The sequence below is a fragment of the Trichechus manatus genome, unplaced genomic scaffold (genome assembly GCF_000243295.1).
Source record: "Trichechus manatus latirostris isolate Lorelei unplaced genomic scaffold, TriManLat1.0 scaffold00257, whole genome shotgun sequence".
Lineage (NCBI taxonomy): Eukaryota > Metazoa > Chordata > Mammalia > Sirenia > Trichechidae > Trichechus > Trichechus manatus.
This window is the reverse complement of record NW_004444193.1, coordinates 523,011-545,179: the sequence shown is the minus strand read 5'-3', so window position 1 is coordinate 545,179 and position 22,169 is coordinate 523,011. Positions and strand designations below refer to the sequence as shown.

Here is a 22,169-nt window from a genome sequence, read left to right as displayed (position 1 = left end):
TATATGATCCATCAGCAAATTCTGATAGCTCTACCTTCAGCATATATAAAGAACATGACATCTCACCAATTCAGCTATTACCACCAAAATCCAAGCCATCATTGTCTTATAGATTCCTGCAATAACCTCTTACTTGTCTTCCTTTATCTGAATGTTTCCTCTTTCATCTATTTTCAATAGAGTAACAAAAATGTCTTCCTATTTCAGAGTAAAAGTTAAAGTCATTTACATAACATTTAAATAACATTTATTTCCCAAGCTTGGACACTTTTGAGTGAAAGTAGAACTATTAATAATTATATTGGAAAAATAGGCATAAACTGGGACTATCTGGGACAACTAAGATATATAGTCACCTTACTAATAATGCCTTGCATAAACTGCCTGCCAATTTTTCTCTACCTTCTTACTTATGCTGCCCCTCTCCTCATTTCGTATTTACCTTTTTTTTATTGTCTGTTTCTTTTGCTAGAATATAAATTCCATGAAGACAGGGATTTTCATTTTCTGTTTTTGCTATATCTGTAGTGCCTAGAACATGCTCAACAAATATTTGAATAAGTGACTTGTTGAGGTATATTTCTGTTAATTCAACTCAACAAATATTTACTGAGCATTTTTCAAGGCACATGTCCCATGAAGGCCAAAACTAAGCATGTCTATAAGTTGCTCAGGGAGTTTATAGACTACTAGTACTAGTTGCTGTTCAGTCAATTCCAACTCATGGTGATCCCCTGTGTGTAAGAATAGAACTGTGCTCCTTTGGGTTTTTAATGAAAATTTTTTGGAAGTAGATCAGCAGGGCTTTCTTCTATGGTGTCGCCAACATTTTGGTTAGCAGCTGAGCACGTTAACTCTTTGCACTACCCAGGGAGTACTTTCATAGACTAGTCAAGGGGTTATTTTGCTGTTTTTTAATGTAAGACATTTACCAAGACCTCTAAAAATTATAACTGTAGGTCTATTCATTCAAAAAAAATTTATTGCTTTTTAAGTGTTGGGATGTTTACAGGATACAGGAGATAACAAGGCACACATATGGGGTTTCAGGCACTCATAGAAAAGGTAGACATATGAAAACATCAATAGCCTTTCAGACTGTGATGCCTCTGGAATGCTTAAAATGTTATGGGCTGGGAAATGTTATGAGGCCGGGGTATTCTATGTGCCTAATGTGGAGGAAGGGTGCGGTGGTGTCTCTGCACAACTAGTTAGAGAATGTTTACTGAGTTCTTGCTGGGCCATCCATTGGTCTATGTATCTGGCCTGTATTAAGTCATGAAATACTTACAAAAAATCTACAAGGTAGGAACTATTGTTATCCCCATTTTACAGAACTGAAGCACAAGAGAGTTAATGAAGTGCGCCAATGTAGGGCTTATCTTTGAACCCTGCAGGACCAACCCCGGAGACTTCTAAGCTATATTGGCTCATAGGTAGGTTTGTCTGGGACAGTCTCAACTTACATCTGTTGTCTAGGTGTAATTTTTAATAGAACCTCCTTTCACTATCAAAATTTTCTCAGTTCGGATGAAATCAAATGTGGTTCTCTTCTCATAGGCCATCCAGTAGTAAAAGGTTATGGATGTGCAGAAGAGAACAATGGGGGGTCTGGAACACAGGTAGAGTCCAACAACCATTTATGTTATGTTCTGGAGTGAGTCCTTTCAGAGTTAATTTGTCTTTCTAGTTATGCTTTGCCTTGTTTAGAATTAAATAAGTTTAGTTTTTATTAAAAGATCAGCAATTAAGAATGAATATATAATCCACATGCAAATAAAATTTCTGCTCCTTTTTTTTATGTTTTTGGAGGAGCACAAAGCAAGTAATGAGCCAAGGTAAGGACTAGAGACAAACATGATTACAATGATGTAGATGTCATTGTAGCAGGGTGAAATGCCATCAGCGAGCTTTGCAGAAGATTCAAAACCAAACCAAACCCATTATCGTCTGGTCAGCTCTGACTCATAGTGACCCTATAGGACAGAGTAGAACTGCCCCACAGGGTTCCCAAGGAGCGCCTCATGTATTCACACTGCCGACCTTTTGGTTAACAGCCGAACTCTTAACCACTACGCCACCAGGGTTTCCGTGCATAAGATAGCTCTACCAAACCAAACAAAACAAAACAAAAACCCGTTGTCTGTGGTCTCCAAATCAGCATACTTCTATTGGTAGAAAAATTTTGACCATAAGCCACCAATATATTCAAGTAATATATGCATGCAGGTATTCTGAAACAATGCAGAAATAGATCTTAAAATAGATGTGATGAAAATCAAATGTAATGATTACAAACTACTTTCTATTAATTTATTAATGAAAAGTTTGTAGAGAACCTTTTTACTCTCACTGATATAGTAATATTATGGTGGGAACAATGTGATTACATATCCCATTATTTTTAAACTTTTGGTGTTACACTTTTTCATACATAGATTTGACAATCCAGTTCACTTTATTTTGATACTTCTTTTTAATTTTAGTCATAGTGAAAAAGAGGTAGTTCACAAAGATAATCAGATCGAAATGGAAGGAGTGCAGTGTTGGTCGGACTCGGTAAATGATGGCTTTCACTTTCATTCCGTATACTAATTATGCAAATATTTTTATTAAAGTTTGGCTAGTAAATTTCCATTCTCTCTGATATTCACTAAGTCTTCATTAATGCTTCTTTGCAGCATTTTTCTGTCTTTAACATATGAGTCTAAAACTCATGCAACCCTTTGGAAGATTTACAAACAGGGAGGAAAATTCAGTTTACAAGTTTGTTTGTTTTTTAAGCAAACTTTTTATTCTAGAACGGTTTTGGATTTACAGAAATGTTGCAAAGATAGTACAGAGAATTCCCACGTAGCCCACATAAAACCCACTGCCATTTTCCTCTGTTGTTAACGTAGTACATTTGTCACAACTGATGAACCAAAGTTGATACATTATTATTAACTACAGTCCATACTTTTGTCGGATTTTCTTAGGTTTTACTTAATGTCCCTTTTCTGTTCCAGGATAGGGCATTACATTTAGTTGTTGTGTCTCCTTAGGCTTTCTGAGACTGACAGTTGCACTGACTTTTCCTTGTTTTTGATGACCTTGACAATTTTGAGGAATACTGGTCAAGTATTTTATAGAATGTTTCCAAGATTTTCAAGTATGCAGATAATGAGAATTTTTATAGGCAACACAAATCATATTATATTGCTTTCTGTAAAAAACACACCTAGAAACATCAAAAAGAGTTATTTTCAACAGCTCCTTTCTTAACGTTTTCAAAAAACAACTTCTTATCGCTCATTATTAAAACATCACCTTTACATTGAGTGGACAGATTACATGGAGTTGTTATTATGTTTTGAAATTATCTGCTGGGTGGCATAGTACCAAGTGCCACATGTCCCCTGAAACAGGTCAGCAAATTTGAACACATATCTTATTACAAAAGAAAAATGCACCTCTCATCTTTAGTTCAACAACTCTTCCAAGACTTTGACACAAAGTCTCTGGACTATACAACAGATTCTCTTGCTCAGTCCTCATCTTATTGCTGAGGTATTGTAAGGGCTCCATTGTATATTAAAAGTCTTTTCAAAAATGAATGGCATCTGAAGCACTTTGTCCTACTGTGTACAAAATCCAGCTTTGACTTTGCTGTAATAACTCGCCTATGAGCAATGACGTGAATGGATTACAAGTGTGGGCCTATCTCTGTAATTTATCCTCATAAGTGCTTCTTTATTTGTCAGTTTATATTCCAGTGAAGCCTGTGAGAGCCAGAACTCAACCAGACTGCCTTGTTTTTCCGGGTCTCGCAAGTTTTCTGCTTTTGACAGGGTGCAGTCGTACTACTTTTGTATCGCTTGTTTTAGTGGAAAATATTTGAGTTTTCCTTCTCTGAAAGATTTCCACCTTACACAGGTTCCAGATTTTGCAGACTTTACTGTATTTATTAGTGTATATTTTGTGGGAAAAAAATCTTTTAAAAATTAAATAACTCACTTTCTGCAGACAATGTATCTTTTATGGCACATTTTTCATTTCATGATTCTCAAAAAGTTATAGTGTTTTTTATGTTTGAAACAAAATTCAGCAAGTACTGTATGCTACATCATATTAGAAATATCTTTACTTCCATTTAACTGTGTAGAAAACATCCTGCCATGTGTAAATTGCCCAGTTCTTGTTTTTTCTTATCTTCAGCTGTGTGTTGTACACATCTTCCAAACCTGTTTACTGATAGGGGAAGGCATATTATTTTGTCTCCATATGTGTGTGTCTTCTTAGCTAATTTTTAACAAGGGGGAAGAAAAAAGTACAAGGGTTTTCTAAATAAAAAACCTAACCAAACCCATTGCCATCAACTCAATTCCAACTCACTGAAAGTGGCTTTTAAAAAAACTTTCTCATAATGAGAAACCCCAAAATGGGATTTTATGTCTATCATGAAGTTTAGTAAATTTGGTGAAATTAAGGTAACTTTTAAATATGGCTAAAAAATTATGGTGCTGTATCTGCATGTTCTGAGTACTTGGCTTTAAGATGTCTTGATAATGGTGATGACTTCATACTATTGTTAAATAAAATCTTAAGACACACTATCCAATTTCGATAACATACATTGTTAATGGTAGTAGGGGTATATATATCCAGATTTCAAATAAACGTCTTAATAATTTTAAAGTTTTTGCTCTACCTCTTGTTAGATATGATTAGGCCATTGTTGCAGCTTTCTAATGGCTGACAAAGAGCTCATACAATGGATAGAAGCAGTGTCAGCCTTGCCATTTTCTTGTTATCCTTTGGGGCTTACATTATTCTCATTATGTTCAATCAGTTGTTCATTTGTCTGAAAAATTTTTGAGACACTTGCCCAATTTGTGAAGGTCAGTTTGGCTGAAACAAGATAATATGATCTAAAAACCCACCTAACCCTGCACATGGCAGAATGAAGCATCTTCAGTACTCTGAAAACAAGATCACATTAGGGATCCATGATCCTCTCTTCTGTCCTGTGAGCATCCACTCTTCCCTGAGAATACTTTAAGACTGTCCATGCTTCGTGCGCATTTGACATGTAAACTGGGTAAGATAAGAGTTCCAACTCATGTATTAAATATTGGTATCTGTGATGGTTAGTTTTATATTTCAACTTGACTAGGTGCCTGGTTGCTTGGTCAAACACTAACTAGTCTAAATGTTGCTGTGAAGGTATTTTGTTGATGTGATTAATATTTACAATTAGTTGACTTTAAATAAAGGAGATTATTCTAGATAATTTAGATGGGCCTCCTTCAATCAGTTGAAAGCTTTAAGAGCAAAAATTGAGCTTTCCTATAGGAAAGGATTGTGCCTCAAGACTGTAACAAAAACCCTGCCAGAGTTTCTAGTTTGTTCCTTGACTTATGGATTTTGGACTTGCTAACTTCACAACGCCGTGGGCCAGTTCTTTACAATACCTCATGCTCTCTCTCTTTCTTTATATGTGTATATATATATATATACAGATTTTGGTATGAAGACTTCTTCTAGAGGAAAAGAATCTTTTTTTTTTTTTTTGCATTTTTTTTTTCTACTTTAGGTGAAGGTTTACAGAACAAAATAGTTTCTCATTAAACGGTTAGTACACATGTTGCCCTATGACAATGGTTAACAACCCCACTATACGTCAACACTGTCCTTACTCAACCTTGGGTTCCCTATCACCAGCTTTCCTGTCCCCTTCTGCCTTCTAGTCCTTGTCCCTGGACTGCTGTGTCTCATTAGTCCTGTTTTGTTTTATGGGGCAGTCCAGTCCCCTGCTGAACAGTGAACCTCGGAAGTGACTTCACCACGGAGCTAAAAGGGTGTCTGGGGGCCATACTCTTGGGGTTTCTCCAGACTCTTTCAGGCCAGTAAATCTGATATTTTTTTTGTGTGTTAGAATTTTGTTCTACATTCTTCTCCAGCTCTGACCAGAACCCTCTGTTGTGATCCCGGTCAGAGCAGTCAGTTGTGGTAGCCAGACACCATCTAGCTGTACTGGACTCAGTCTGGTGGAGGCCTTGGTAGCTGTGGTCCATTAGTCCTTTGGACTAATCTTTTCTTGTGTCCTGTTCTCTTCATTCTCCCTTGCTCCCAAAAGGGTGAGACCAGTTGAGTATCTTAGATGGCTGCTCACAGGCTTTTAAGACCCCAGACGCTACTCACCAAGATAGAATGTAGAACATTGTCTTTATAAACTGTGTTATGCCAATTGAGCTAGACGTTCACTGAGACCATGGTCCCCACAGTCCTCAGCCCAGCAATTCTGTCCCTCAGGGAGTTTGGATGTGGCTATGGAGGTGAGGAACTGAATCTTAATGCTGAGTTTTTTGAATTAGTTCTGGGGTTTGGGAGTTTGTTATCTACTCTGGTTAGATTTAAAGGTACAATTGTTGTTGTTGTTAGGTGCCATCTAGTTGGTTCCAACTCATAGTGATGCGATGTATAACAGAAAGAAACACTGCCTGGTCCTGCACCATCCTCACAATCATTGCTATGCTTGAGTCCATTGTTGCAGCTACTGTATTAATCCATCTAATTGAGGGTCGTCTTCTCTTTCTCTGACCCACTACGTTACCAAGCATGATGCCCTTCTCCAGGTGCTGGTCCCTCCTAATAACATGCCCAAAGTATGTGAGATGCCATCCTCAATTCTAAGGAGCATCCTAGCTGTACTTCTTCTGAAACAGATTTGTTGGTTCTTCTAGCAGTTCATGTATATTCAATATTCTTCGCCAACACCATAATTCAAACACATCAATTCTTGTTTGGTCTTCCTTATTTATTGTCCATCTTTTGCATGCATATGAGGTGATTGGAAATACCATGGCTTGTGTCAGGCACACCTTAGTCCTCAAAGTGACATCTTTGCTTTTTAACACTTTAAAGAGGTCTTTTGCAGCAGATTAGCGCAATGCAATACATAGTTTCATTTCTTGATTGCTGCTTCCATGAGCATTGATTGTGGATCCAAGTAAAATGAAATCCTTGGTAAATTCAGTTTTTTTTCCATTTATTGTGATATTGCTTAATGGTCTAGTTGTGACGATTTTTGTTTTCTTTATGTGGAGGTGTAATCCATATTGAAGGCTGTGGTCTTTGATCTTCATCAGTAAGTGCTTCAAGTCCTCTTGGTTTTCAGCAAGCAAGGTTGTGTCATCTGCATATTGCAGGTTGTTAATGAGTCTTCCTCCAACCTGATGCTGCATTCTTCTTCATATATGTTCTTCTTCATATAGTCCAGCTTCTGGAATTATTTGCTCAGCATACAGATTGAATAAGTGTGGTGAAAGGATACAATCCTGACACAAAACTTTCTTAATTTTAAACCACTCAGTATCCCCTTGCTCTGTTCAAATGGCTGCTTCTTGATCTATGTATAGGTTCCTCATGAGCATGATTAAGTGTTCTGGAATTCCTATTCTTCACAATTTTATCCATAGTTCGTTATGATCCTCGCAGTGGAATGCCTTTCCATAACCAATAAAACACAGGCAGACATCTTTCTCGTATTCTCTGCTTTCAGCCAAGATACATCTGACATCAGCAAAGACATCCTTTTTTCCACATCCTCTTCTGAATCAGGCTTGAATTTCTGGCAGTTCTCTGTTAATGTATTGCTGTAATCGTTTTTAAATGATCTTCAGCAAAATTTTACTTGCATGTGATATTAATGACATTGCTCAGTAGTTTCTGCATTCTGTTGGATCACCTTTCTTTGGAATGGGCACAAATATGGATCTCTTCCAGCTGGTTGGCCAGGTAGCTCTCTTCCAAATTTCTTGGCATAGACAAGTGAATGCTTCCAGTGTTGCATCCGTTTGTTGAAACATCTCAGCTGGTATTTGTCAGTTCCTGGAGCCTTCCGTACTGCTTGGACTTCTTCCTTCAATACACTGGTGCTTGATCATATGTTACTTCCTGAAATATTTAAATGTCGACCAATTCTTTTTGGCACAGTGACTCTGTGAATTCCTTCCATCTTCTTTTGATGCTTCTTGCATTGTTCAATATTTTGCCCATAGAATCCTTCAATATTGCAACTAAAGTCTTGGATTTTTTCTTTAGTTCTTTCAGCTCTAGAAAGGTGGAGCATGTTCTTCCCTTTTGGTTTTCTAACTCAAGGTCTTTGCACATTTCATTATACTTCTTTGTCTTCTTCAGCCACCCTTTGAAATCTTCTCTTCAGCTCTTTTACTTCATCATTTCTTCTTTTTACTTTAGCTGCCCTGCATTGAAGAACAAATTTCAGAGTCTCTTCTGACATCCATTTTGATCTTTTCTTTCTTTCTTGTTTTTTTGATGATCTTTTGCTTTATGTATGATGTCCTTGATGCTATTTCACAACTCATCTGGTCTTTGGTCATTTGTGTTCATGCATCAAATCTATTGTTGAGATGGTCTCTAAATTCAGGTGGAATATACTCAGGGTGGTGCTTTGGCTCTCATGAAATTGTTTTAATTTTCTTCAGCTTGAACTTGAACTTGCATATGAGCAATTGATGGTCTGATCCGCAGTTGGCCCCTGGCCTTGTTCTGACTGTTGATATCGAGTTTATCCATTGCCCTTTCCACAGATGTAGTCGATTTGATTCCTATGTATTCCATCTGGCATGGTCCACGTGTATAGTCACTGTTTATGTTGTTGAAAAAAGGTATTTCCAAGGAATAGGTTGTTGGTCTTGAAAGGTTGTATCATGTGATCTCCAGCATCGTTTCTATCAAGGATAGGTTTTACAACTACTGAGCCTTCTTCATTTCAGTCTTTGGCATTCCAATAACCAATAATTATCAATGCATCTTGATTGTATATATGATCAATTCAGACTGCAGAAGTTGGTAAAAAATCTTCAATTTCTTCATCTTTAGCATTAGTGATTTGTGCGTAAATTCAAATCACAGTCGTATTAACTGGTCTTCCTTGCAGGTGTATGGATATTATCCCATCACCGACAGCACTGTATTTCAGGATAGATTTTGGAATGTTCTTTTTGATGAGGAATGTGATGCTGTTCCTCTTCAATTTGTCATTCTCATCACAGTAGACATATGCTTGTCTAATTCAAAATGGCCAGTGTCAGTTCCCTTTCAGCTCACTAATGTCTAGAATATCGATCTTTAAGCATTCTGTTTCATTTTTGACAACTTACAGTTTTCCTAGATTCATACTTCGTACATTCCACTTTCCAATTATTAATGGATATTTGCAGCTGTTTTTCTCATTTTGAGTCATACCACATTAGCAAATGAAGGTCCCCAAAACTTTACTTCATCCATGTCATTAGGGTAAATGCTACTTTGAGGAGGCAGCTCTTCCCCAGTCATATTTTGAGTGCCTTCCAACCTGAGGGGCTCATCTTCTGGCACTATATCACATAATGTTCAGCTGCTATTCATAAGGTTCTCACTGGCCAGTTTTTTCAGAAGTAGATCACCCAGTCCTTCTTCCCAGTCTATGGTAGTCTGGAAGCTCTGCTGAAACCTGTCCACCATAGGTGACCCTGCTAGTATTTGAAATACCGGTGACATAACTTTCAACATCACAGCAACACACAAGCCACCACAGTACAACAAACTGTCAGGTGAGGCCCTAATGACTCTATTTCCAGTAGTAAAAATCTGCATTAGTCAGGGTTCTCCAGAGAAGTTTAATCTATATATGTATACACACATATGTATATGTTTATATATACATACATGCACAGAGAGAGAAGAGAGAGAGAGATTTATGGGAGATTTATTTTAAGAAGTTGACTCGTAACTGTTGGTGCTAGCAAGTTCAAAATCTACAGGCTAGGTGACAGGCTGAAAACCACTGGGATACGTAAATAAATAAATATAAAGAAGAATCCTCATATTTTCATCACACCCTCAATGGATCATCTTGCACTACACCTCGTGGAGGCTACACAAGAGAGACTTTAAATTTCAAGATGTATTTGTTTGCTTTTTGGAGCTTTACCACAAGAGTCCTATCAGCTTACACACTGAGGCTACACAGTGGCAAGTTGTTATTCTTTGAAGAATAGAGAAACTAGGATGACAAGCAGGACAGGACATGGGACCAAAACAAAGCTTGGTGCTTGAAGGATGTAGAGCAGGGAAGATGGACATGAGTTAAAATTCTGGCCCAGCATATGGCCCTGGCCTGGGTACAAAGTCGCTTACATAGTTCTTCATGGCCACACGATTTAAATAAACTTGATGATAAATTTGTAAATTTTTTTCTAATTCTTTTCAGATACAACTATGTCATTATTGTATTTTAAATGATTATAATAATAATAAGCACTCATTATAAAATAGAAAAGAGGATAAGGATAAAAATCAGACTTACAATCCTATTCTTTGGTATATTTATCCCCCACCTCCCTGTGTGTGTATTTTTAAACTGGGATCACATTGTATGTAGATTTTTATTTCCTGCTCTTATTCATTTAATGTTTTGCTAGGAGAATACAAATGTGATTGGGAACTATGGTGCAATCTTACCTGTGTGGACAGTAGGGACAGGAGGTCTGGGCTCAAATCTCAGCTCACTTCTTACAAGCTGTGTCATCTTGGGCATGTTACTTAAGCTTTCTGTATCTCAGTTTACTAGCCTATAAAATGGGAAATGGTAATGGTTCAGACCGAATAGAGTTGTTAATAGGATTAATCCAGTTCGTAGATGCAAACCACTTAAAGCAGTGCTTGGCAAGTAGCAGTCACTCAACAAACGTTAGACATTATTATTGAGTTCTTGCTCTTTAAAAATATTAATAAATACATACTATATAATATGCATGCAACCTGACTTATTGAATCATTCTCTATTTTTTAATATTGCAATTATCATTGCAATGAACACAATTGTAAATAATTATTTTTTCCATTAGGCCAGATTCCTAGACTTACAATTCTTGTTCAAAGTCTATCTATCAGTATATTTGTCTCTTGATGCTGTATGTTAAACTATTCCTACTACGAAGGGCTATGTTTTAAAGGAATCTCCTCATGTATTTTAATAAGCATTAAGTATTATAATTCACCAAAAATTTTTGCTCACTCACCATTTTATTTTGCTTCCTTTTTGTTACTTGTGATGGCGGTAGGGTTGAACAAAAACCATTAATTTTGAATGCTGACAATTAAGTGATAATGTATTTGGTTAATGAAAAACATATCTGTCTATCATGGGGAGCATACCAGATCCTCTGTCTTTCAAGAGGAGAAGTAACAGAGTACAGAGTGGAGGATGTTAGAAACCATTTTCTCTTATGAGATGTTGCACTTTATCAACTCTTTGCTAGTAACATCCCCTTTTCTTTGGAATTTTATCACTGAAAGCCTGCGGGGCTTCTACTTACGCTAGATAAATTGCTAAAATGATGTACAAATGTTTTGAAGTGACACATCTTCCATTCACTGAGGAAAAATGGGCTGTGATCAGTACAGCCTTCCAGGGACTGAAAATAACATGACATCCGGTCCTGGTAATATGCAATGTGCGAAGGAGGCTGAGGAAGGGGTTGGGGAGAAACAGGTTGGTGCTTTGAGTCTGTCAGGAGCAAAAGTATATTTTTCAATACCTCTATGAATAACAGCCTGCTAATATAACATGATCGTGGCTTAAAAGAGACCATCTTCCAGACAATTTGTCTCAAAACAAGCCTTTGTCTTCAGTGCTATCTTGGTGGGTAAAATTGTTTTAAAAGTCGATGACAGTGCAATGACAAAAGCAGCTTTATTTTTTCACTCAGAAATAAAGAAAAAAAAACTAACTGAAACAAAGATAAAAGAAGAAATCCCTTATCAGTGATCTTGTGCGTGGCATGCCTGCGTTTAGAACTTCAGAGGCAGTTTTATGCGATCTTTTTTTTTTTAAAAAAGGAAGGTTATTGGTCTTTAAATGGCTCAAATTGCAAATAAACCAATCGGGTAGTGGCATCAGCCTAAGACATGTGATGCATCTTTGTCAGTTGGCTTCATAGCACCTCAGTACCCAGGAGAGGAAAGGTCTCAAAGCAAAGCCACAATGTTAGTGGTTAGGACCCCTGGTTAAATAAGACCGCAATGAGTACACATTGAGATCGATGGGCCCCCACTGGGCCAGCGTTACACGGGTAACTTTAATTCTGCACACGGCATAGCCTATGAAAAATATGAAAGATGTACATCTCAAATCCTTGAAGGACAAATATGTAACATGACAAGCCAGATGTAATATCTAAAGAGTTGAGTTCCTAAAATGCCTATTTCTGTTAACTTTACGTACACACCTGTTACCTGGAATGCCTAAGCACATCCTTGACCTGTTGAAATCAGGACTGAAAAACAAAGGATAAACTTTGTTGAATCAACTGTCCTAGCCCTAGTCCAAAGAGGAAAGAAAATCTGACAGTGGCATATTTCCCACTGAAATTACGTTACCAAATAATGTGCTAGAATTCTTCCAGTGGGAGAAATGGTGACAGAGCACACAGGTCTAATGTTTGGTCTGTACACCAAACAAGTTTTCAAACTTATATATGGGTTTGACCACTTGATGTTAACTTTAGGAAAACGTAGCTAGTGTTCTTCATTATGAACACAAACAACTACAAATACCTCTAATAACTCCCATACCGTCAAACTGTTACCTCATGAGTATAAATTTAGAAATTAATGGTGGCAAGCTTGAATATTTTCCCAAAATATCCTAGTACCAAATTCATTAGAGCACTATGGATGTTTTTTCTGTGCCCTCCTCCAAGGAAATTAAAAACTTAACACCTCCATGCTCACCACTTTTATGCGATCTTTTGATCACAGGAACAATTCTTTTGTATATTTCAGTGGCTAAATTCTGTTAGCCCAGCCTCAGAGCGATCATGATACATTTGTTGAGTTTCATAAAGAAATTAATATTTTATTTAGTCTCCTGAAGATGATAAAATGGTAAGAAAACAAAACAAAACAAAAACAGACAAAAAATCCACACTTCTTATCTTTTAGTAGAAGCTAGAGGAGAAATGAGACTAGTTCAAATATTTCACAACTATCCATTAAACCAAAAACCCCATGTGTATCAGAGTAGAATTGTGCTCCATGGGGTTTTTAATGGTTGATTTTCAGAAGCAGATTGCCAGGCCTGTCTTCTGAGGAGCCTCTGAGTGGACTCAGACTTCCAACCTTTATCAGCTGAGTGTGTTAACCATTTGCACTACTCAGGGACTTCTTCTGGCACACAGCAGAAGCTTAAAAGTATTTAGCTATTTTCACTGCAAGTTGGCATGAACTAAACGGCTCAACAAAGAAAATAGGCTCCCTTTGTTGCCAAACCAGTAACCAGTACATAAATGTGATGTAGGCATTTACTGACCAGTAGCAAACATTTTGGTACTGTGTGGATCAGTTAGGTGGCAACATGTAATTGTCATGTCCAAGGACGAGAACTTGACACATAGAAACTAGAATGTACTTTTCATCCTTTACTTTTTAATTTTTAAATATTTTCTTAATCAAATATTTGTCAAACTTTGTTCTAATTCACCTTTTGAGAATAGGAAACTTTTTTTTTTTTTTTTTTAACCTTCATCTATTGTTGTTAAGAAAAAAGAAAGGGAGGAGGTACTTCTATGGATTGATTTTGAATTGAAGACATTTTTCTTAGGAAAGTTCATGACTTTGGTAGAGGAAAGCTGAGCATTGTTAAGAGAAATGTTGAGATTTGTTGTGGTCCCGACCACTGACTAGGCCAAGAGACAATGGACCAGGGCATTAAATTCCATTTTACCACCAAGGGTGTGTGTGATTTAGGATATTGTTTAAACTCTGACAGACCTTTTCCATGTGTTAAATTGCTTGATTGACATTTATTGATGTCTTACTATGTACAACTGGAAATATTGAGAGACAATGCAGTGCAGTGTAGTAACTTCTGGAAAAGCTGTGCCTGCTATAAGATGACAGCTACCTAGATGTACACTGGAAAGTCAGCCAAAATGTGAACATTTGGGCTGTGTGATAATCCACCAGGTATTTGAAAACATTCTAAACGGACTAAGTCGGAGGGAGGAAACTGATATTATTACAACTCAATTTACAAACAATGATTGATCTTTCTCTTTTCCAAAACTGAAATTTAAGGAGAAAAACATGTTGCTTTAGCCTTTGCCATATCCTTCAGAAATTAGAACAGCTGTTTTGCCAACAGTGTGGATTCCTTTTTCTATAATTTTAGTAGAATTAGAAACAATTTTTTTTTTTTTTTTAATTTGAAAGGACCAGCTGCTCTGATGTTTTGGGAATATTCCCATATGTTCTGAATGGGGAAAATTAAATGAAGCCAAACCAAAGGCTTTTGACTTAATAATAATGACAAAGCTTTTTAAGATTTTCTCAACCAAAAAGTTTATAGTTAGACTATTAATTTTCTTGAGGGAACTTTTGCTTCTTTGTGTAACTTAAAGGACAAATTCTTTATCCATTGTCTCACAGGATTATATTTTGGAGTTGGAATTAATAGTCCAGTGAGCCAAAAATAGTCCCCAAAGCTGGCTGAAAAGCTAATTTGAGAGTCACTAGAAATGTATTAAAACATGAATTAGTACTCAAAATCAGAGTCTTGCAACCCATCAGAGAAATATGTGAACCTGTTTTACAAATGACCAACTTCAAGTTTGTATTTAAGCTAACTGGCACTGTTTAGGAGACATCTGTTTCATGAATACTAACATTTAAACTATATAAAGGAGAACAAACAGAAACTTCTCTTCCAAGAAACCCCTACTGAGGCACTAAATAGCCTACCACTTGTGAATAAGCTGCAAGAGTCTGGCTTAGGAATCAACCACCATGTCTCACACCTATAGGGATAGTCTTCCATTAACTTGTAGTCTCTCAAGGTTATTCATGGCTCAGGAGAGATCACAATCCCTTTGGCCATGCCTGGACAATTTATAAGTAGACTGGGAAATGGATCTATATGGGAGGTTATGAGCCAGAATTTTTCAGCGGGCCAGGCCTGGAGGTGACCACTCCATCCTGGAAGTTGTACATGATCCCCTCAGTCACCCATAGCCTTGGACCTAATGTGTAAGCTCCCTGGGGTTTGACAAGTGATTAAGGCAAATTAGTTATTTGTGTTAAAGAAGAAAACTTAACACAGAAAACGAAGTGATTTACATGTATTTATCAGGATAGTGGAAGTGAGGGACTTCCGGTTTCCAATTCTAAGACTTATGTGTGCCCCCTAAGCTCCCATTTTAACCCAACACTTTTTCTGCAGCCTATCTTCTGCAGACTGTCAACCTCCAAGATGATTTTGTCATGCTTTAATTTTCATTATTAATATTGGAGAACAATAGGTATATTAAACTACTTCTGCAAAATATCTATGTATTCCTCTCCTTCTCTCCAGTATTTGTATTCATACACAGAGGAAATTCCTTCACCATTGCTTCTCTCTGACTATTTGAGAGTAAGCATCTAATTGTAAAGGATCTGTTTATGCAGTTGAACACATCACTTAAATCTGATTTAATTTGGGGAAACATGTTTAGTGATTGTTTTCTGGGCAATTGTTAATGATAATAATAATAATATTGGCTGACATTTACAGAGTGCTTACTATTTTCTAGGGGCTGATGGATTAAATCATTTTATGCTTTCAGTAATGCTTTGTAGCAGGCTTTTTTTTTGTTTTTGTTTTTAACTTCTTATAGATCAGGAAACCAGAGCCCAGATAAATATCTTGCTTAAGGTCACACAGCTAGTAAGAGGGATGCTAGGACTGGAACTGGTTTGTCTGACTCCAAATCCCAAGCCTTTGTTGTTTTCACTACATCATGCTGCTGTCTTGGCTAAGACCTAACTAGGTACAATAGAGAGGAAGGTACCATTTTGATTTTAAAGCTGTTAACATTGTCAGTACACTGTGGTTTTTCTTCCTCTTCATGTGCACATTCGTATCTTTTTAATACTCCTCCTTTCTACCTCAGGTATCTAGTTCTCTCCTGCTGCCACAGACCCCTCTCCCCCATGTAGAAACTTATTAGGCTATTTTTCTTAAGAGATGGAAACATTTATGAAAATTTTATAAGAGGAATATAGAGAGTGGGCAATGCTTTTCTCAAATGAGTGAACCATAAATTATACAATTTTCACCGAGGGTTCAGGTTTTAGAGAAGATGGACACTTGCCTGAAAGACTCTAAATCTGGTCTCTTGGCTACTTTCCTTCACACAAGAGGGCAAATGCGAGAAGGGGCATGCTGGAAAGTTGAAGCTAAAATATCATTCAGAGTCCCTTTCTTGCTGCACTCCCATTGTGAGGACGAGACTTTGAAGAATTTGGTTGTGATTCAAGATCCAGAAAGTCTTGTGCTGGTAAACATTTCCTTAACAGAGCAAAGTATTCTAAAATGGTGATTTGAGTCCCAAGAATAAAAAGGTGGTAGCTAAATAAGAAGGTTCTTGGCTGGTGCAAATAGTTTGCTATTGGCTGCTAACCTAAAGGTTGGCAGTTCAAACCCAACCAGTGGCACCAAGGGAGAAGGGCTTGGTGATCTGCTTCCATAAAGATTACAGCCGAGAACACCCTGTGGAGTGATTCTACTCTGTATGTGCCATCACGAGTCAGAAGCAACTCAATGGTAACTTTTTTGTCATCGTTGTTGCTTTTAACAAAGTAAGAATTAAGTATTGTGAAGCCAGTAAGACCATTCCTTACGTTCTTAATTTGTTAGGAAAAGCCAATCCCATCCCTGCAGCACAAATGCACATACACACATGCAATAATGCTCACATATATACACATACTCACATATGAACACACATCATTTATAAGATTGAATTATGTTCTGGATTTAATTAGCCCAGGATTCAAAATCCCTTTAAAAGGCAGAGTAGCCTTAAAGGGTATGAGCAGATGCAGCCTACCTCAGCAAAATTTCTTCTACCCATGAGAAGCCCTAATAAGATACACAAGTTTGCAGTTGCAAGGATGGGATTGGCTTTTCCTGACAATCGTTAGCCTACCAGAAATGTTACAGTGTATAAAGCTGATATATTGTTTTCTTAACAGACTTTTCTACCATTTAAGTAAAAATATATTGGATCTTTTTAAAAATTTGAATTTATATCTTAGAGCGAAACTGGAAAAAATAAAATAAAAGGAAATAGCCCAAACAATGTCTTAAGAAAGACAGTACCCCAAGTTGGAATGGCTCCCATACAAGTCTTTATCTAAAGAGCCTAAACTGTAAAACTAAGTTTAAGTGCATACCAAGAACTGTGAAGGATTTGAAGTTGAACCCTACTTGCAACCTAACAAGTTAGGCTGTCATAGCTTCATTGACACTGGTAGAAGGCACAAGACTCCTGAGATGACAGAGTGCTTGAGATGAAGCACAGTTTATTACTCATAGCAATACCAGTAGTCGGATAATCTGCATTTTTGTGCATTTCTTAAGCCTCAGTTCCTACAGAGCAACACAAACAGGGCTAGATGACACCCACACACACAGTGGGTTGAGTTACAGAAGAGGAATGCTGAATTTAGGGAACACGAACCTTTTATAATGGACAGTAAGCAAACTTGCCCTCTGCTTCAGCGGTGAACACTGTATCTTCCAAGCCTGTTCACTATACAAAAATTCTTGAAAACATAGCCCAGAGCAAATGGCAGTCAGAGCGTTTTCTCATAAGACATGCAGAAATGCAAGAGACTTATGGAGAATTGCTTTCTGTTTATTTCTCTGCTTTCCATTTCTTGGTCTCTATTTTTTCCTTTTCCAATATTCCTGCCACTCTATCACCTGGCACTTACGACCAAAAACGACAGAGAGGAAAATGTTCAATCTGTTACTTCAGCAGTCTGATGGTCAATTTGAATCGGCTTTATAGCTGACCTGATCATTTGTGCACACATTGGCCATCAGGGCTGTTAAAAATAACAGTCATAAAAGAAACAATCTGCTGGAAAACGTTTTCCCTCATAACCAAGCCTGGAGGGTCAAGGCTGACTAGAGCAAAGCCTGACGAGGACAGTGAAGGTCTGGAGACCCTAAAGCCCCAGCTCCAAGAGGACATAGTGTCAACAGAGATAGTTGAGCACTGGCAAGTGTGACAGCTGTAACTAATTCACGGAACTGGGTTGCTGACAAAACTCCTTAAGGATTGGCTTCTTGGTTATCCTGTTTGGCCTTGTCCCCAGATCCATTTTCCATCCTTTTCTGCCGGCTGTCTGCCCTCAGAGGCAGACCTCTATGAACTGCATTCCCAGAATCCCTTGTCAGCTGGCTTCTACTGGGAGGCACCGGTAGTTACTGAAGAGTGAGATGAGAGAAAGAGGGATAGTCTTTCTCATGCTCTTCTTGGGCCATGTTTGTGGCAGTGACTCAAGCCCTCCATAACTACAGCTCCTATCAGGCAGTACTCCCTCCACTGCTCCAGTTCTCATTAGGTTTCAGTGCTTGAAGCCTAGTGTGGTAATGGCTTCCTACTGTTGTTAGTTTCCAGACACCTCAAAATCCCCTATTGTATTTTCTTAACCCTGCTCAGACCTTTGTAAATTGAATTTGTTCAAATCTCTTGGATCTTTTGAGTTGGTTTCTGTTTCTTACTGAGACTCTGACTGATACAGCTAGAGAAAAAAGTTAGGCCCCTAGTCTCAAAGGACCTAGGGTAATAATAAACACTTAATGAGCTACTAATGAGTGCCAGTTTAATCCTCACAGAAGTCTTTTGAGGTAGAAACTATTACTAGCCACGTAAGACAAATGAAGAAACTGGGGCATAGAAATGTTTAAAAATTTGTTCAGTGCCATATGTTATGGATTGAATTGTGTCCCCCCCAAAATATGTGTTGGAATCCTGGTCCCTATACCTGTGTATGTAATCCTATTTGGAAATAGAGTTTTCTTTGTTATGTTAGTGAGGTTAGATCAGTATAGGGTATATCCTAAGTCTAATCACTTCTGAGTGACATAAAGAGAAGCATAGACACAGAAGCAAGCAAGCACAAATGGAGGAAGATAGATGCCACACCACATGAAGATAGCCAAGGAACCAAGGAGTGCTGGAAGAGACAAAGATCTTCCCCCAGAGCCAATAGAGAAGGAGCTTTTCCCTAGAGCCAGTGCCCTGGATTTGGATTTCTAGCCTTCTGAACTGTGAAAAAATAAATTTCTGTTTTTTAAAGCCACCTACCTATGGTATTTCTGTTACAGCAACACTAGAAAACTAAGACAGTGTACAACTAGCAAGTGAGGTCACAGGGATTTAAACCTAGGCATCAGACTTTAAAGCCTGTGTCCTTATCACTATATATTACTGTCTCAGTTATCTAGTGCTGCTATAACAGAAATATCACAAGTGGATGGCTTTTCCAAAGGGACATTTGTTTTCTCACAGTATAGTAGGCTACAAGTCCAAATTTAGGGCAATAGCTCCAGAGGAGGTCTTTCTTCCTCTGTTGGCTCTGGAGGAAGGTCCTTGTCATCCATCTTCCCTTGGACTGGGAGCTTCTCCATGCTGGAGCCCCGGGTCCAAAGGACGCTCTCTGCTCCTGGCACTGCTTTCTTGGTGGTATGAGGTCCCCACTCTTTGCTTGCTTCCCTTTTGTTTTATCTCTTGTAAGATAAATGGTGGTGCAGGCCACACTCCAGGGAACTCCCTTTACATTGGATCAGGAATGTGACCTTAGTAAGGGTGTTACAATACCACCCTAATACTCTTCAACATAAAATTACGATCACAAAATGGAGGACAACCACACAATACTGGGAATCATGGCCTAACCAAGTTGACACATATTTTTTCAGGATGTAATTCAATCCATGACAACTACAAAACATATCTATAAGATCATGTACTACTCCCCTGTAAGACAGAGGCTTAGTCATTGTAATTAGAGGAGGAGGCAAGCAGCCTCTTGAGAGGAATAAGATAAGAGTAAATTTATAACAGTCCCTGGGTAATGCAAATGGTTAAAATGCTTGGCTGCTAACTGAAATGTTGGAGGTTAGAGTCCACCCAGAGGTGCCTGGGAAGAAAGGCTTGGTGATCTAATTCTGAAAAATCAGCCACCGAAAACCCTGTGGAGCACAGTTCTACTCAGACACACATGGAGTTGCCATCAGCCGGAATCAACTCAACAGCAATTGGCTTTCTTTTTTTTTTTTTGACAGTAACACTAGGGTTTACTGAGCTGTGCCTTAGTACAGACGCTGGGGCTTGCCCATGGTGCTTTCGATATACAAAGCCCGGACATTCTGCCAATTCTTCTTTGGCAGTGAAACAAGGAAGTTGACAGCCAGGTAGATATTGTACACAAGTTCATCGTCTGTCATCTTCACATGGCCAACAGCCACTGCCAGACACAGCACCTTCTTCATCTGGAACTTGATGGTAGATTTCACTTCGTCTACTTTGGCCACCATGTTTTCATTGTGGGTAAGCAGGGAAGGGAATTTGCCAGCCTTATTCAGGCCTGGACCCAAGATTCAACGGATCTGCTTAATCAGGGACTCAGAAGTCTAAAAAACATCATACTTCCTAGCCAGCTTTTTGACTAGCTTCTTATTCTTGTTGAATTCCTTCAGCACCTCAATGTCCATGAGAGGGATATCCATAGCCTTGGCTTCATCACAGTGCTGCTGGTCCCCAAAGACACAAACAGAGAACTTGGGGTAGGGGGTGGACTTAAGCCTGACAGTGCCCGAGAAGCTTTTGTCCTTCTGAGGGTCGTAGTTCTTCAAGCTAATCTGCAGCTCCACTGTTTGCAAAAACTTCCAGCACTTGCGCTGGTTCCGGTGCAGGACTTCCTGCACCGCCTCGTAGAGAGTGTCGCCAGAGACTTTGCTGCTCATGGTTTCTAGCGCCGCAGTAACTGGATAAGAGCAGCAATTGGCTTTTGAAAAAAAATTGTAACAACTGGGTTCAAGATTAGATAGGGATCAGGAACAAGCCTGTCTTGATGCTAAATCCCTCGTGTTGTAGTCTAAAACTGGTTCTACAATATAGGTCTAGATTGAATTCACTTTCCTGAGGTTGAAACTGCATAGCTATGGGAATTAGCAGGTATGGGGGCAAGGAGCCAAGTGGCTAATTATTGTATCTAGGTTTCAAGCTATAAAGTAGTATATCCTTTGTAAATAGACATATCCATCTAAGAATAGTAAAATAGACCATTGAATGCAGAGAGTATTTAGTGCTATTCGAAAACCAATTAAGAGTGTCAATATATTTGAAAAAGAGCTGTATATTAGTAAAATGAACTGAATTGAGTCAAACAGAATGAACAAAATAGAAATAGCATGTGCAGTTGGATGGTTATCTGACTTTCAGATGTCTGCCACTATTAACTTTGCAAAATAACAATGAGCATGAAAATAAGCAAGAAGGCTAATAATCCAAAACAATAAAAATAGCCCATGACATATTTGAGACTATTTAATGGCTAAAAAGGAAAGCATTATCTCGTTGGCTAGTAATTACAATAAAACAGTTCTCATTGACACTAAAGCCCAGAAACCCTGGACAGATAGCAGAGTAAAGAGTGAAAAAATGGATGAAAGAATATTTTCATATACCAGCCTAATAGGGGCTCATCTCAGAAAGACAACTGGCTAGTCTCATTACAAATGCAAACTGGTCAGAAGAGAGAAGAAAGCAATGAATAGCGGTGAGAGACTGTGATGAGAAGTAACAGGCAGTAACAGAAATCTTCACCAGGGAGGAGGCTGAAGAAATACCAATTAGCTGAATACAGCAGCTAGAAATCATTCACCGTAAGCAAGCGTAGCTCAGTGTCCCCTGACACCTTCATGGTGTCCTATTCAAGGCACTCCAACCAGCACAGAATAGGAGCCTGGGGTCACCTGACAGCTCCCTTCTGCATTAACCAGTTGCTGTAGAGTCAAACCCAACTCATGGCAACCCCATGTATGTCAGAGTAGAACTGTGCTCCATAGAATTTTCAAAGATTTTTTTGAAAGTAGATCACCAGACCTTTCTTCCAAGATGCCTCTGGGTAGACTCGAACCTCCAACCTTTCAGTTAGCAGGTGAACGTGTTAACCATTAGCACCACCCAGGGACTCCTCCCTTCTGCATTACCTCCTCCTTTATTACTCTATATCCTACCTTGATTCTGCCCTTTGCAGTCTTAGAAGCTGCTCTGGGGGAA

The 22,169-nt window shown here is 38.3% G+C and overlaps 1 pseudogene; it reads right to left on the bottom strand.

Annotated features, from left to right (window-relative positions):
• Positions 1 to 20,197: 20,197 nt before the first annotated feature.
• Positions 20,198 to 20,851, bottom strand: LOC101345175 (60S ribosomal protein L10a pseudogene; annotated as a pseudogene).
• Positions 20,852 to 22,169: the final 1,318 nt, after the last annotated feature.